Here is a 17,806-nt window from a genome sequence, read left to right on the forward strand (position 1 = left end):
CCATGAGAGCAGGGTCACTGGAGCTTACTCACTTAAGACTTTTTTTGTATGGGGATTAGTTAAATCAAAAGTCTGCATAACAAAATTGACAGAAACTGACAGCTAGAATCTCTGATGCTGTGTCCTAATCACACCATAACACCTGCAAAATGCATTTCATGAAACTGTGCACAGATGGGAAGTGTGCAGAGAGATCAATGGCAGACACGTTGAAATGAACCAGCGAGGTGTAGTAAATAAAACCAACATAAAAGATGTCTGTAGCACGCAAAATGTATGAAATATATCATTTTCAAGGAAATAGTTACTTATTTTGCAGACACACTGTATTTTAGACCCAGAATGATTAAAATTTATTTTGTATTTAATATTTTTAGTCTGTTATAAATGAAGTACGAGATTTGCAAAATAATTCACAAATGAAGCAATACAAGACGGATGCAGTCTAGTTTCCTTTGGCAACTACACAATTAAAATTGAACGACAGTATTTTCTTCAACATGCTGGAACTGTGATAGAAATGGTTTTACATACACCTAGCATTGTGTAAAACGTTTGCTGATAGTATATATTGTAATTGAGAATAGATGACTGAAAATAGCAAAAATCAGAAATATATATGATATCCTCCAGAAGCAACTATGACAATTATTGACAAAAAAAGTCAATGCACGTCACACTTACAAGCATTAGCTGCAGTTATAAGCTACTCAGAAAACTTGATACATTTTATTATGGCATAAAGTCAAGTACTGGCATGCCAGTTGGGTACAAAAGAGAAGAGGTGGCCATTAGAAGACATCAGCTAATTGCACGCTCCACAATCACAATGCGACAGCAACGACCCCTATGTGAAGAGGACATAAGCGCCATGACTGGTTGTCGATGCCCAGTACAATAGCAGCTTCAAGACTAGTGACTTGTATAGCAGCGACTTAGGATTGTCTACACCAGTGGTTCCCAACAGGTGGTCCGTGGACCCCCAGGGGTCCGCTAGCTGTGATAGAGGGCTCCGCAAGATGCTATTAGAATAAAAAATATATTAAATATATTTCGTATGATAACAGATTTTTTTGTTTTTGCTGCTTCCTGCATGAGCAGAGCTTTAGCGAACGCTAACTTCTGCGTCGAGTGTCTCCCTAGAGCCAACTGACACTAGCACACTCTAGCGCAAAACTAGAATTAGATAGAGGCAAATAGTTCTGCTGTATGCTGTTAGACCGCACATGCTGTCTCTTTGCAGCTGACAACTGACAGTCACTTTACACACAAACTCGCATTTCAGACGACAATCAACCATGTTAATTTATTGCCAGTGCTTTCACAGACCGTGTTGTTTACATATTCAATATTCTGTATTAAAAAGGTAGTGTTTGTAAAGCGTTGTTTTTCATGGAAGCTACAGTTCACGTAGTTACATATGGACTGTTGGTTAAAAAGTGGTTCATTATAACGAGAAAGGCCTACAGATGAAGAGGAAGATAATGCATTTGATGAAACTTCCTGGCAGATTAAAACTGTGTGCCCGACCGAGACTCGAACTCGGGACCTTTGCCTTTTGCGGGCAAGTGCTCTACCAACTGAGCTACCGAAGCACGACTCACGCCCGGTACTCACAGCTTTACTTCTGCCAGTATCTCGTCTCCTACCTTCCAAACTTTACAGAAGCTCTCCTGCGAACTTTGCAGAACTAGCACTCCTGAAAGAAAGGATATTGTGGGGACATGGCTTAGCCACAGCCTGGGGATGTTTCCAGAATGAGATTTTCACTCTGCAGTGGAGTGTGTGCTGATACCGGGCGTGAGTCGTGCTTCGGTAGCTCAGTTGGTAGAGCACTTGCCCACGAAAGGCAAAGGCCCCGAGTTCGAGTCTCAGTCGGGCACACAGTTTTAATCTGCCAGGAACTTTCATATCAGCGCACACTCCTTTGCAGAGAGAAAATCTCATTCTGGAAACATCCCCAGGCTGTGGCTAAGCCATGTCTCCACAATATCCTTTCTTTCAGGAGTGCTAGTTCTGCAAGGTTCGCAGGAGAGCTTCTATAAAGTTTGAAAGGTAGGAGACGAGATACTGGCAGAAGTAAAGCTGTGAGTACTGGGCGTGAGTTGTGCTTCGGTAGCTCAGTTGGAAGAGCACTTGCCCGTGAAAGGCAAAGGTCCCGAGTTCGAGTCTCGGTCGGGAACACAGTTTAATCTGCCAGGAAGTTTCATATCAGCGCACACTCTGCTGCAGAGTGAAAATCTCATTCTGAATGCATTTGATGTTCAAGCAAGTAAGTCACTCAGTTTTAATTTTTTCCTGTCATTTTCAGTTCATATTCAATTTTTATTTTTTAAGGAGTTTGTTATACTAAACACCCAGATTTGAAGACAAAGATTTTGAGCAATAATCAAAAATTTAACAATAACAATGATGGCTAAACTGAAAAAGTTGTAAACTCAATATTTTTTCAATAATGACTATGTCAATGTTTTTCTAAGTACCAAAAATAAAAAACTTATAAAAAGACTCTTAATGTGGCTTTTTTAAGTACTTGATACTGTGATATGACAAGGTACAAACATGCTCGATGAGGAGGTCCTAGAGAAAATTTTGTTGGGAACCCCTGGTCTATACTGAAGAAAATTGATTATTTTGTATGTTGCCCTTTACTTCTGACATACCTGTGTAATTAAGTATTGTCTCTTTTCATTTTGTAATAAAACTCATTAATATGATTTGTTTGAATTGTTTGTCTGGCAAACTGAGTACGTAGAATTCCTAGACTCCTCATATTTGATGAAGAGCATGGAGACATAAAACATTTTATTATAAAGCACAATGCTATATGGACAGTTATGAAAAAGATGTTATGTCTGGATGAGATACACCTATATGTGCAAACAAATTGTTTCACTCAGGTACATGAACTTTGGTATTACACTCATTGTAAGACACACATGGCTGCAATATCCTATGATCCTAACACACTTCTGAGAGGTAGTGTGGGACGGACGGCTTACATTTAAATAGATTAAGTTTTGATGAGTCTTTTGCCTGAAAAAATTCATGAAATAATAAAATATGTAACAGGAGTAAAGATGTACCTGCAAATCACATAGAGGGAAAGAAAAGCTCATTGCATTGGAACATAAATGTAAACTTCAAAACTTTCAAATGTTATAGTCGCTGACTTCTTCTTCAGCCTAAATACTGGTTTGACGCAGCTCTCCTTGCTCGTATACCCTGTGCAAGTCTCTCTACTTCTACATAATAACTGCAACCTACATCCATTTGATCCTGCTTATTGTAGTCAAACCTTAGTGTGCCTCCGCAAGTTTTACCGCCCTCCTCTTCACACTTCACAGCAAAGTCAAATTTACAACTCCCTGATTCTTCAAGATGTGTCTTTTCAATCAATCCCATCCTTCAGTCAAGTTGTGCTATAAATTTCTTTACTTCCCAGTTTGACTCAGTACCACCTCAGTTATCTGATCTACCAACATATAATCATCAGCATTCTTCAGTAACACAGCATTTCAAAAGCAATTTTCTTACATGTTCCAAAAACCAGTGAATTTTCAGATTGTGTAACCACTTATTTTATCTGCCTAGATGAAGATTGGCATAACAAGATTGAGTATTCATTTGGTTAAATCTATAGCAATGGCTGAGATCAAGGTTTGGCAAGGTGGCATAGCCAACAAGCGTGGAAATGAAATAATAGTTCTAGCATCAAATTAATCTGTAACGAAGCCTGATGTCTATGTTCATGCCATATTTAATGGACTTTTCATTATAAAAACTAAAACTGTGAAATAAAATGAGAAATCGATATTGGATAACAGACAAATGCCTGCCAAGAATTTTGATGCATATACATATATCATACACAATAGTTTGCTATACATATCTTGTATTTAAACAAAGAAAAACAAAATTGTGTGTGGCTTCTGATATATATTAGTGCTGGCACAGATGTGCAGTACAATGCCCATACCATATACCAGACATTAATGTTGAAGCATCTGCACAGTTTTTGGGGAAAACGATCTTATGTTATGAAAAATGGTTTAAATACAGGCTATTAAACTTTTGAGATGTAAATGTTGATATCACCTGAGCAATTTAATTTTCTAAATATGGTTAGATCACGTGACCCATATCGCATTAGTAATGCAAGCAGATAATTTCTCTGTCTTGGTAATGTATTTCATTTCATTTCACTTTATCTTTTGTTGGTCCTTTTAATCATTTGTTGTACAAGATGTACAATACGACATTGGATAAGTCATTGCGATTTACAGTGCACATTTTTAAATCATAGAAGAATATTTACATTGGTTTAGGCTTAATATTATTACAACTTAAAATTCAGCTTTTGTGTATGATATTTAAAACCAGTAATTCAATCTGTTTTTTTTTCCCATAAAACTTTTGATTAACATTTCACTTATTCTTTTTTTAAATATTTGGCCATAAATTTTTATGTTTCAAGATATTCACCTATACTATAAGAACACTTTTGTAATAAATATTTATGGACAGCAGTTTTAAGTTTTGAAGTGTCTTTTAATATTATTAGGTAGCTTGTTGTATAATTTATACAAATAGATACTCTGGTAAGTTAATGCAAGATTGTTGCTATTTTCTAACAGTTTCATAACAAATATTATTACTTGTAAAATATGCAGACATGGTAGTGCAAGTATGTGAAGTTTCTTAAATAAGGGCTTGCATGAGCTTCTTGAGGCAGCATTCTCTATGGCTCTTTTGGCATATAAAACAACTTTGCTAGCAGATGCGTTTCCCCAAAAAGATTATGCCATATCACAGTAAGGATTCTGCCTGAGCAAAGTATACATATTTTAGTGTCTCTTTTAATGTGCAACCAAAAAGAATTTTGATAGTGTAGTCGCCAATGATCAGAAAAATCAGTAATAACTTGGACTGTTCAATATTTATTTATTTTTATCACTCCATAAAGGTCACTAGAGGGTGACAGTGGCCTAACCCCATCCCGTAATATATAAGTTTTAGTGACAGAGTAACCTGCAGCATATCCCAAAGTCTAGGTTTGTTTATTTGTGCAAGGTGGCTCCATTATTTAACTTTGGCCAGAAAAGGTACATTGTTAAAATTAAAAACTAAAATGGCTGCAGAGCATTGCCAGAAAACGAAGTATATAAGACTTCACAAAGGTGAGAACATTGAGAATTGCAATATACAGGTTTCATAATGCAAAAATAGAAAATACAACCTTGTAGGTGATCTAAATGATTAATGGAAAATCTCATATAAAGATGTGAAACAAATACTAACAAAGAGATAGAGGGGCTGGCCAGTACTTACCTCAGCTCAGTACAGCCGATAGATACACATAAAACAGAACTGAAAATTTACGTTCCTAGCTTTCGGAACAAATGTTCCTTCATCGGGGAGGAGAGAGGGGAAAGAAAGGGAAGAAGGGAAGGGAGATTCAGTTATTCACAACCCAGGTTATGAAGCAACAGGGAAAGGAAAATAGGGAGGGTAGCAAGGATGGAGGCATGGTTGTCAGAGGGAAGCCAAAGATATTCTACTGTAAGTACTGTGACAGCTTCAAACCAAAGAGGATGCATACAGAAGTAAAGAGGTATATAGTATAAAGATAAACACAACTATGTAGGATGAAAAGATGCGTGAATGGCTAAAGAGGAAAGGGAAAGAGGAGAAGACTGAAGAGTGAATGGGAGTGAGGTTGTTTAACGTAGGTTCAGTCCAGGGGGATGGCGGGATGAAAGGATGTGTTGGAGTGCAAGTTCCCATCTCCGCAGTTCAGAAGGACTGGTGTTGGGTGGGAGAAGCCAAATGGCACATACGGTGTAGCAGGTTCTTAGGTCCCTAGAATTATGCTGGAGGGCATGCTCTCCTACTGGGTATTGGGCATCTCCTAGGCGGACAGTTCGTCTGTGTCCGTTCATGCGCTCAGCCAGTTTAGTTGTTGTCATGCCGATGTAAAAGGCTGTGCAGTGCAGGCATGTCAGTTGATAAATGACATGTGTAGTTTCACACGTAGCCCTGCCTTGAATTGTGTATGTTTTACCAGTAGCGGGGCTGGAGTTGGTGGTTGTGGGGGGATGCATGGGGCAGGTTTTGCAGCGGGGTCGGTTACAGGGGTAGGAACCGCTGGGTAGAGAAGGTAGTCTGGGAATATTGTAGGATTTAACAAGGATGTTACGGAGGTTAGGGGGGCGACGAAAGGCAACTCTGGGTGGTGTGGGGAGAATTTTGTCAAGGGATGATCTCATTTCAGGGGTTGACTTGAGAAAGTCATATCCCTGGCGGAGTAATTTGTTGATGTTTTCGAGGCCAGGATAATATTGAGTGACAAGGGGGATGCTTCTGTGTGGTCTGGGGGTAGGAACATTGTTGTTGGACGGGGAGGAATGTATTGCTCGGGAAATCTGTTTGTGGACAAGGTCTGCAGGATAGTTGCGGAGAGGAAAGCTCTGGTCAGGTTATTGGTGTAATTGTTGAGGGATTCGTCACTGGAGCAGATACGTTTGCCACGAATACCTAGGCTGTAGGGAAGGGAGCGTTTGATGTGGAAAGGATGGCAGCTATCAAAGTGAAGGTACTGTTGTTTGTTTGTGGGTTTGATATGGACAGAGGTGTGGATGTGAGCTTCAACATGATGAAGGTCAACATCCAGGAAGGTGGCTTGGGTTTTGGAGAAGGACCAACTGAAATTCAGATTCGAAAAGGAGTTGAGGTTATGGAGGAAATTAAGGAGTGTTTCTTCACCATGAGCCCAGACTACAAAGATGTCATCTATAAACCTATACCAGGCCAGGGGAAGCAGCTGTTGGGTCTTCAGGAAAGCCTCCTCCATGCGGCCCATGAAGAGGTTGGCATAGGACGGAGCCATCCTGGTTCCCATGGCCGTTCCCCTGATTTGTTTGTAGGTCTGGCCTTCAAAAGTGAAGTAATTATGGGTGAGGATGAAGTTGGTAAGTGTGATAAGGAACGAGGTTTTTGGAAGATCTTCGGGTGGGCGTTGGGAGAGGTAGTGCTCAAGGGCACTCCAACACATCCTTTCATCCCGCCATCCCCCTGGACTGAACCTAAGTTAAACAACCTTACTCCCATTCACTCTTCAGTCTTCTCCTCTTTCCCTTTCCTCGTTAGCCATTCACGCATCTTTTCATCCTACATAGTTGTGTTTATCTTTATACTATATACCTCTTTATTTCTGTATGCATCCTCTTTGGTTTGAAGCTGGCACAGTACTTACAGTAGAATATCTTTGGCTTCCCTCTGACAACCATGCCTCCATCCATGCTACCCTCCCTATTTTCCTTTCCCTGTTGCTTCATAACCTGGGTTGTGAGTAACTGAATCTCCCTTCCCTTCTTCCTTTTCTTTCCCCTCTCTCCTCCCCGATGAAGGAACATTTGTTCCGAAAGCTAGGAACGTAAATTTTCAGTTCTGTTTTATGTGTATCTATCGGCTGTACTGAGCTGAGGTAAGTACTGGCCAGCCCCTCTATCTCTTTGTTAGTATTTGTTTAAAATACAACCTTGAACATTTGTATCTCAACAGGGCATTTCTGTTATTTATCAATGCACTCAGGTATGTTAAAATCATGTTGCCCTAAGGCAGTATAAACAAAATAAACAAAGTACAGGAAACACGATCTCACACCTGTGCATAAATGGTTCACAGTACAGCAGAAAAGACTTAGAATTTTGGTCATAATTTCTCATGAAAAATCAAACCAATTGTGATACAGAGAAAGTAAACTACACGAGGTTATAAAGTAAATACATGGTAGAGCTCAGATTCACCAAATGAATAACGCTCAAAACATTGTAAAGTACATGAAGTGTTATCAGGAGCAACTGGGAAGAAGTACAAATAGCAAAAATACTTCCTCTGAAGTTGGTATCACCCCAAATGCCTTCAGCAGTTTCTTCAATAATGCCTGTGATTTAAATAATATTGCTGCAAGTGAACAAATTAATTTGACAACTTTCAGCCTCAAATAATGGTAATAACTTACTGAAACATTTTGAACTCATTGTTTTTGCGTTTAAATGCAAAGAGGTTAAAGTAAATTACCACAAAAGTAATAAACTTTAGTCACTCAAAATCAGAGGACATTTATGGTATTCCCAATTTTGCAATAAAAAGTACTGACATAACAACAAATCCACTATGTTCTCTAATCATTGAGTATTTAATAGTATTTCTTAAGCTTCATCCTTAAACAACGTAGTAGTTAAAGCTCTACTAAAAAATAGTGACAATCTCTCTTGTTCACACTTCTTTCAAAAGTACTAGAGTATGCAAACGTACTAGAATATGTATTTACTTTATAACCTCATGTAGTTTACTTTCTCTGCATCACAATTGTTTTGATTTTTCATGAGAAATTATGACCAAAATTCTAAGTATTGGAGTATGCAACAAATCTGTGAGCATCTGTCAACAAATAACATTCTCAGTGACTCACAGTATGATGGTCTGGTGTGTCAAAAGTGAAAGCAGTTCAACACACAGTTTCATTTGTGCTACACTCATTTCACCTGTGACTATTTGTTAGTGCTAAGCCATTGGATCTCAGGAAGGCACCCAAATTGGTCAGCCACATGATTCTGATAAAAAAACAAAACTCTTTTTGATCAGCTCATATGACAGTGATAGAAAAGAAATACTGTAGTTCAACAATAGAATGAAAGTTTTCGCTGTCATATGTGGTGTGTCACAAAGTCCTGTGTTTAGACCTTCCCCATTCATAATCTATGTAAAAGTATTATGCTGTGCAAGTTCATACTATATGCAGATGCCATCCATTTGCTACAGTTGGAAAGATTTGACAGCATAAAAGTAAAAATAATTTCAGAGCAGCTAGTATGTAGATTAGAATCAATGAAGCCTATGTTAACTGTAAATTTCTCTTCAGTTTTTGTATTACATTTGACAATAGTTATGCTTCTGCTAAACTTCTCAGGATTCATCCTGACTCAAAGTTGACTTGAAAAACTTGTGTGTTACATCTGTATACAGAGTAGACAATGTTTCAAAAGTCTGACAATACCAACAGTTAGGTCTCTCTTTAATCTTAACTATTTGATATGCAGAAAGGAAAACCAACATAACCATAAACTGTGACAGTCTGTGCAGCAATATGATACAAAAACATATAACAATTTGCCAGCAAAGGCATTGAGCATGACACTTACGAGGGGACTTTCTGGGAGGTGCATCGAGTTATGAGCGCCCACTTTACCTGCTTATAGTGTGGGTAGGTACCTATCACACCCTAAAATTGTAGGTGCCAATGCGGCCTCGTTTTTGAAATATTGCCTGTTCAAGTTTGGGCAGTTCTTTATGTATAGAAAAGTTTCACAATTGTGGCAAGTGAGCGAGCAGCCGAGTGGCAAGTGAGCTACACTCCCGTCCAGGCGACCCTGGTTCGAGACCCGTGTATGCTTTTTTTCAAATGCCTGTTTTAGTTTATAATTAATCATGAACATTCTGCAAGGAATTGATTAAAAAGAATTACAAGCCTCTATAAATCAAAATTACAAATTGAATGTCACATTCTGTTTCCATCATTTGCATTTTTATTTTAACAGGAAATTAACCATAAAATAATATCTTGAAATATTTTATTATTGTTCAATTTGTTTTTGTTGTATTTTTAATTTTGTTCCATTGAGGTAGGGAATATTAAAAAAAAAAACAAATGAGGGATTAAAAATATCTTTCATTTAATGGAAAGTTAATCAATATTTCTTATATTTTGACGAGTACATTCTGACAGATGAAACTTGTTATAAATACAATCAAAACATTTGTACTTTCGACACCATGAACATTGTACGAATGCACATTCATTTTTGTCGCAATCACATCTGTATTTTCTCAAGTCCGCAGGAAACGCCACTGCATCGACGTTATGGAATACTTCTTTTTGCGATGGATGTAGCGTTTCGCAAAAACAAAAGCAGCATATACGGGTCTCGAACCAGGGTCGCCTGGATGGGAGTCTCGCTTGCTTGCCACTCGGCTACTCGCTCACTTGCCACAATAGTGAATCTTTTCTATATATAAAGAGCTGCTCAAACTTTAACAGGCAATATTTAAAAAATGAGGGCATATTGGCACCAACAATTTTAGGGTGTGATAGGTGCCTACCCACACTATAAGCAGGCAAAGTGGGAGCTCATAACTCGATGCACCTCCCAGAAGGTCCCCTCGTTAGTGTATTTAAAGACACCACACAAAACTTGCTCAGACAAAAGCATTTAAAACATGTCTCCAAAATGATATTGAAAACTAATGTTGTTTCATTTATGTTGTATGTACACTCCTGGAAATGGAAAAAAGAACACATTGACACCGGTGTGTCAGACCCACCATACTTGCTCCAGACACTGCGAGAGGGCTGTACAAGCAATGATCACACGCACGGCACAGCGGACACACCAGGAACCGCGGTGTTGGCCGTCGAATGGCGCTAGCTGCGCAGCATTTGTCCACCGCCGCCGTCAGTGTCAGCCAGTTTGCCGTAGCATACGGAGCTCCATCGCAGTCTTTAACACTGGTAGCATGCCGCGACAGCGTGGACGTGAACCGTATGTGCAGTTGACGGACTTTGAGCGAGGGCGTATAGTGGGCATGCGGAAGGCCAGGTGGACGTACCGCCGAATTGCTCAACACGTGGGGCGTGATGTCTCCACAGTACATCGATGTTGTCGCCAGTGGTCGGCGGAAGGTGCATGTGCCCGTCGACCTGGGACCGGACCGCAGCGACGCACGGATGCACGCCAAGACCGTAGGATCCTACGCAGTGCCGTAGGGGACTGCACCGCCACTTCCCAGCAAATTAGGGACACTGTTGCTCCTGGGGTATCGGCGAGAACCATTCGCAACCGTCTCCATGAAGCTGGGCTACGGTCCCGCACACCGTTAGGCCGTCTTCCGCTCACGCCCCAACATCGTGCAGCCCACCTCCAGTGGTGTCGCGACAGGCGTGAATGGAGGGACGAATGGAGACGTGTCGTCTTCAGCGATGAGAGTCGCTTCTGCCATGGTGCCAATGATGGTCGTATGCGTGTTTGGCGCCGTGCAGGTGAGCGCCACAATCAGGACTCCATACGACCGAGGCACACAGGGCCAACACCCGGCATCATGGTGTGGGGAGTGATCTCCTACACTGGCCGTACACCACTGGTGATCATCGAGGGGACACTGAATAGTGCACGGTGCATCCAAACCGTCATCGAACCCATTGTTCTACCATTCCTAGACCGGCAAGGGAACTTGCTGTTCCAACAGGACAATGCACGTCCGCATGTATCCCGTGCCACCCAACGTGCTCTAGAAGGTGTAAGTCAACTACCCTGGCCAGCAAGATCTCCGGATCTGTCCCCCATTGAGCATGTTTGGGACTGGATGAAGCGTCGTCTCACGCAGTCTGCATGTCCAGCACGAACGCTGGTCCAACTGAGGCGCCAGGTGGAAATGGCATGGCAAGCCGTTCCACAGGACTACATCCAGCATCTCTATGATCGTCTCCATGGGAGAATAGCAGCCTGCATTGCTGCGAAAGGTGGATATACACTGTACTAGTGCCGACATTGTGCATGCTCTGTTGCCTGTGTCTATGTGCCTGTGGTTCTGTCAGTGTGATCATGTGATGTATCTGACCCCAGGAATGTGTCAATAAAGTTTCCCCTTCCTGGGACAATGAATTCACGGTGTTCTTATTTCAATTTCCAGGAGTGTATATAATGTATTAAATAATGGAAAATCCAGGATGGAATGTAACAATATTACGAACAGGATAGTTGCTACTCAGCATATACCAGAGATGCTGAGTTGCAGATAGGCACAACAAAAACACTGTCACAAAATAAGCTTTCATCCAAAAAGGCTGTTGTCTGTAATTTATTTATTTATTCAGCCAGGTATCATCTCACAATGTTAAAGGATCTGTCGTCATACAGAGAAAATAAAACAAAGTATTTTTGAGTGTTTTTTTGTGAATGGTCTCACTCTCAATTTAAAAAAAAAAAGACACAACACACTCAGTTCTGCACATTTAGAGGATATACACCAATGACAAGTGTACCAAATTTTGAGGAAGTAATAACTAGGGTGGAAACTTCAATTTTTTGTAAATTATTTCAAATCTTGAGGAGAAACAAATCAGTAAGCTGACATATTTTTCACATTTTCATTCAACAATATCATATGGAACCATGTTCTGGGATAACTCAGCTTTAAGAAACAAAGTCTTCATTGCTCAAAGAGTATTGTAAGAATAATATGTGGTAATCACTGATGATCATCTCACAGACCTCTGTTTACAGAGATAGGCATTTTTATTACTGCTTCACAGTATATTTATACCTTCATGAAGTTTGTTGTAAATAATCTACTGCAGGAACAACAGTGCACATACTTACAATAGCAGAAGAAAAATTACATTCATTACTCCGCATTAAGGTTCTCTTTAGCACAAAAAGGAATGCACGATGAAATTGCACAATTCTTCCACCGAAATTTTTGATCGCTTTAACGATTATCTAAAATGCCTGGTAGACACGAAAAATAAATATAAAAATCAAATGAAAATATTTCTCTTTGACAACTTCTTCCATTCTGTAGAAGAATGTCTATTTTTGAAATTTGTAAAAGGTGGCGGTTAGGGAGGAATTACAAGCTAACATCTGTATTTAAAAAATATATATCACATAAAAAGCTTGTTAACTGACAGTATGTAGCCATATTTACATATGAATGTTTAATGTGAATGTAAAGCGACTTGTTCCACATTATTACAATTAATCATGGAGACAATCTGTAGAATATGAAACTAATTACTCATGGAATATGTAAGTATGATATTGTAATTATGAGGACAGGACAAGTGGCTGGTCATGGCCTTGTCAAAGGAACCATGCTGACATTTGCCTGGGATGATTAGGAAAACCTAAATCAGGATGGCCAGACAGAGCAAACTCCAACCTCCCAAATACGTCAGTGGCTTAACAGCTAAACTGCCTCATTTGATTGGTCCCTATTATACAATGTTCTTTTTGCTGTGCACAATTTACAGCAATTAACTCCTTCCAAACAGGACATGAAGGCCAAATGGTACTGACTGGCTGCCGTGTCATCCTCGGCTCATAGGCATCACTGGATGCAGATATGGAGAGGCTTGTGGGCAGCACACCGCTCTCCCAACCATATACCAGTTTCTGAGATCGGAGCCGCTTCTTCTCAATCAAGTAGCTCCGAAGTTTGCTTCACAGGGGCTGAGTGCACCCCACTTGCCTACAGCGCTTGACAGATCGGACGGTCACCCATCCAAGTGCTAGCCCAGCCCGACAGCGCTTAAATTCGGTGATCTGACAGGAACCGGTGGTACCGCTGTGGCAAGGCCATTGGCACAGCAAATACACAGAATTTGCCACTGCACAACTATGGGGCCCACTGGTGACTTTTGGACCATGAACATTGTACCTCACCATATCATACTCACAATGTATATGGTTATAATAAAGGGAAACATTTCACGTAGGAAAAATATATCTAAAAGCAAAGATGATGTGACTTACCAAATGAAAGTGCTGGCAGGTCGACAGACACACAAACAAACACAAACATACACACAAAATTCAAGCTTTCGCAACAAACTGTTGCCTCATCAGGAAAGAGGGAAGGAGAGGGAAAGACGAAAGGATGTGGGTTTTGCTTGTGTCTGTATATGTGTGGATGGATATGTGTGTGTGTGCGAGTGTATACCTGTCCTTTTTTCCCCCCTAAGGTAAGTCTTTCCGCTCCCGTGATCACAATGTATATGTATGTACAATGGCATGCTGAAGAGTAATGCTTCCAAATTTTTTTTTTTTTTTTTTTTTTTTTTTTTTTTAAAATGTGAAAACTTTTACAGCTTCTTAAGTAAAACAAAGCATTATTAACACTCCACTTCATTATTCTTCCTGTCTACATATTTGTAGGGTTGTGCCACTGGAGGGCTCTCAATTGTAGCAAATAACATATCAGTGTATAATGTAACTATGTGAGAAACAGTGTGCTATAATCAAGTTTCAAGTTTGTACACACATGGAGCACCTCTTCTTCAGCCTGACAATGCCAGACCACACATAAGCAATGCAACAATTTGACACCTTGAGTTCACTATCATCAATCATCCTCGATGCAGTCTGACTTGGTCCATGTGATTTCCATCTGTTTTCAAAACTTCAAGACCATCTTTGAGGACTTCACTTTGATAGTGATGAAGCAGTGTAAGCAGAGGTAAGGTTGTGACTCTGTCAACGAAGTAAAACATTCTATAGTGGCAATACCAACAAACTGGTTACTGAAGAAACGAAGGGCCCATGAAACGAAATAGTGAAGTTCACTTTTTCATTTTTTGAGTTTTCACCAGTACACGAATGTCTTTTCTACTAAGCTAAATGGGAAGCAGTTAGCTTAGTCATAGTGTAAATAACTTTCGAAACGAAACTGTACAGGGAAAGAGCTCAGTCCATATGAAACAGGGAAACGAAAGGCTTAGCCCACTAAGTACTGAACTTAATGTAATCTGTAAATCTGGGGAGTGCTTGTTTATATGGGCTCATTTCTGTACTTCCAACGCAGCAAAGAAGGCCTAGAAAAGATGAATTTGGGTCAAGGTTTAACAATGCATTCTAAAAGTACTGAGTTCAAGAAGTTGTAGTTTGTCATAAGGCATTTATGGCAGTGCACAGCATATCAAAATGTAAGATTCAATACTTAGTGCTAATCTTCAAACTACTGAGAATGTCCCTAATGATAACAGAAGGAAACATGAGAACAGGCTCTGGAAAACACCTGCTGAAATGCTTAATATCATTAGCGGCATATTGCCTCCTTTCTGGATACACATACTTATTATGGGTTGAAAGATACAACTACAGTATAATCTCTGAAGAACTAGATATAAGTAAAATGTTCATTTATTCAAAGAGGCTTACCCAACAATTAAGGCATCTTATGAAATGTAGTGACATATTTCATACAAACTTCAGTATTTTGTTTGGGTATCCTCACTCATATATGTGCAGTACTTATGAGGAATATACAGTGAAAGTGAAATGCCTGGAAATGGTGCACTGAACTAGTGGAAATAAGATATATTCAGTCTCAATTAAAGAATTTGAGAACTTTAAATACTTTCTGCAAATAGCAAGCCATCACATTTTATAAGAGGAAGGAAAAAGTTAAAAAGGAAAGTTGAAAGAGCATGGGAAAGGAAGCCATATGTATGGATTTATGGATTTTAACAAGAATTTTTTTTTCTGGCTAACATTATAACTAACACTATATATTATAAATGGCAATTACCTATGTAAACTTTCAACAGGCACTGTTTATATAATGCAGAATGTACATTTTTCCTTTATCCTGAATGTGTTGTCAAAAAAGGTAGTGATGCTGTCTGTTCAATGATTCATACTCCTGTTATAGTTACCTGACATGGACATGAAAATCTTGATATATTTTGTGACTCATGTACAGCCAAAATGACAACTACACTCTTATATGATTTTTGCACAGTTTGGTTACAGTAGAGGAAAGATTTGACACTGTAAAAGTAAAAGTTCCAATAAGAGGACATTCTTATTAGGAATGTGATAAAAACACGAGTCTTATAAACCGGAAAGATACACAGAAATCCCAGAAGATTGGATAGTGTTCACATCAGCATGGTCAAATGTTGCTGAAGCTCTACCTGAAACTTCTTGCCAATGAAGAGCATTTGTGAAGCTCTTCTACAAGCACAAGTGTCCCTGTTCTACACATTCAGTTAAAGAACTCAAGACAGACAGAACTCACTCAAGGGTTGTCAAATTGAGCGTGACTTATAATGGAGCATGACAGAGTCCTGCTTTGAAGTTGGCTCTTTCAGCTGTAGAATCCAATGAACTACAGTTTGATTTGGCTGAGTTATACTAATAAGACTGTATGATAATCTCCAACTATGGTACAGTTTCAAATTGTAAATTGTTCTGCCTCATATTTTCAAACTTACTACCCATCTCTCATTAGAAATACCAGGATCTTCATATTTTGAAAATAAATTGTGGGTCAGAAGCCCAAGAATATAAACAGCGTTTTCCTATTGTTTGACGTTTTCAGAACAGGCAATCTTTTACTGCTTTTTAAATATGTTTTGATTCTTATAAAAGTAATAAAGGAAATGCTATGTTCATGTTACTTTGAATTCATGGCCTCAGCCCTTCTTTTACTGAATATGTTACTCTTACTCAACTCTTTAACATATAGTATCAAAAGTTTGAATAACTGTGCAATTATATATTGTCATATGTTCACAGTATATTATGTAAGGTTTGTAATTTTTCAAAATAAGTTTAAATGTTGCACAATTCTAAGATCTAGAAAAGAACAAAAAATGGTTCAAATGGCTCTGAGCACTATGGGACTCAACTTCTGAGGTCATCAGTCCCCTAGAACTTAGAACTACTTAAACCTAACCAACCTAAGGACAACACACAACATCTATGCCCGAGGCAGGATTCGAATCTGCGACTGGAGCAGTCGCGCGGTTCCAGACTGTAGCACCTAGAACCGCTCAGCCACTCTGGCCGGCATTTCAATGAACATATTAATGTTTTGTACACTATATAAAACTGGACTTAGATCATTCTCTTTCTTGGCCCTTCAATGTTTTCATTGCCAGGGTGACTATGTTGAGAAATAAATATCTAGACATGAATAATAAATATGTTGTTGTGGTCTTCAGTCCTGAGACTGGTTTGATGCAGCTCTCCATGCTACTCTATCCTGTGCAAGCTTCTTCATCTCCCAGTACCTATTGCAACCTACATCCTTCTGAATCTGCTTGGTGTATTCATCTCTTGGTCTCCCTCTACGATTTTTACACTCCACGCTGCCCTCCAATACTAAATTGGTGATCCCTTGATGACTCAGAACATGTCCTACCAACCGATCCCTTCTTCTAGTCAAGTTGCACCACAAACTTCTCTTCTCTCCAATTCTATTCAATACCTCCTCATTAGTTAAGTGATCTATCCATCTAATCTTCAGCATTCTTCTGTAGCACCACATTTCGAAAGCTTCTATTCTCTTCTTGTCTAAACTATTTATCGTCCATGTTTCGCTTCCATACATGGGTACACTCCATACAAATACTTTCAGAAACGACTTCCTGACACTTAAATCTATACTCGATGTTAACAAATTTCTCTTCTTCAGAAACGCTTTCCTTGCCATTGCCAGTCTACATTTTATATCCTCCCTACTTCGACCATCATCAGTTATTTTGCTCCCCAAATAGCAAAACTCCTTTACTACTTTAAGTGTCTCATTTCCTAATCTAATACCCTCAGCATCACCTGACTTAATTCGACTACATTCCATTATCCTCGTTTTGCTTTTGTTGATGTTCATCTTATATCCTCCTTTCAAGATACTATCCATTCTGTTCAACTGCTCTTCCAAGTCCTTTGCTGTCTCTGACAGAATTACAATGTCATCGGCGAACCTCAAAGTTTCTATTTCTTCTCCATGAATTTTAATACCTACTCCAAATTTTTCTTTTGTTTCCTTCACTGCTTGCTCAATATACAGATTGAATAACATCGGGGAGAGGCTACAACCCTGTCTCACTCCTTTCCCAACCACTGCTTCCCTTTCATGCCCCTCAACTCTTGTAACTGCCATTTGGTTTCTATATAAATTGTAAATAGCCTTTCGCTCCCTATATTTTACCCGTGCCAACTAAATATCTAGACATGAA

General features: G+C 39.4%; 1 non-coding gene across 1 annotated transcript; it reads right to left on the bottom strand.

Moving 5' to 3' along the window:
• Window positions 1–1,521: 1,521 nt before the first annotated feature.
• Trnal-caa (transfer RNA leucine (anticodon CAA)) lies at window positions 1,522–1,596 on the bottom strand. The gene has a single exon. It is a non-coding gene; the product is annotated as a tRNA-Leu (tRNA).
• Window positions 1,597–17,806: the final 16,210 nt, after the last annotated feature.

Source organism: Schistocerca serialis, chromosome 6 (genome assembly GCF_023864345.2).
Source record: "Schistocerca serialis cubense isolate TAMUIC-IGC-003099 chromosome 6, iqSchSeri2.2, whole genome shotgun sequence".
NCBI lineage: Eukaryota > Metazoa > Arthropoda > Insecta > Orthoptera > Acrididae > Schistocerca > Schistocerca serialis.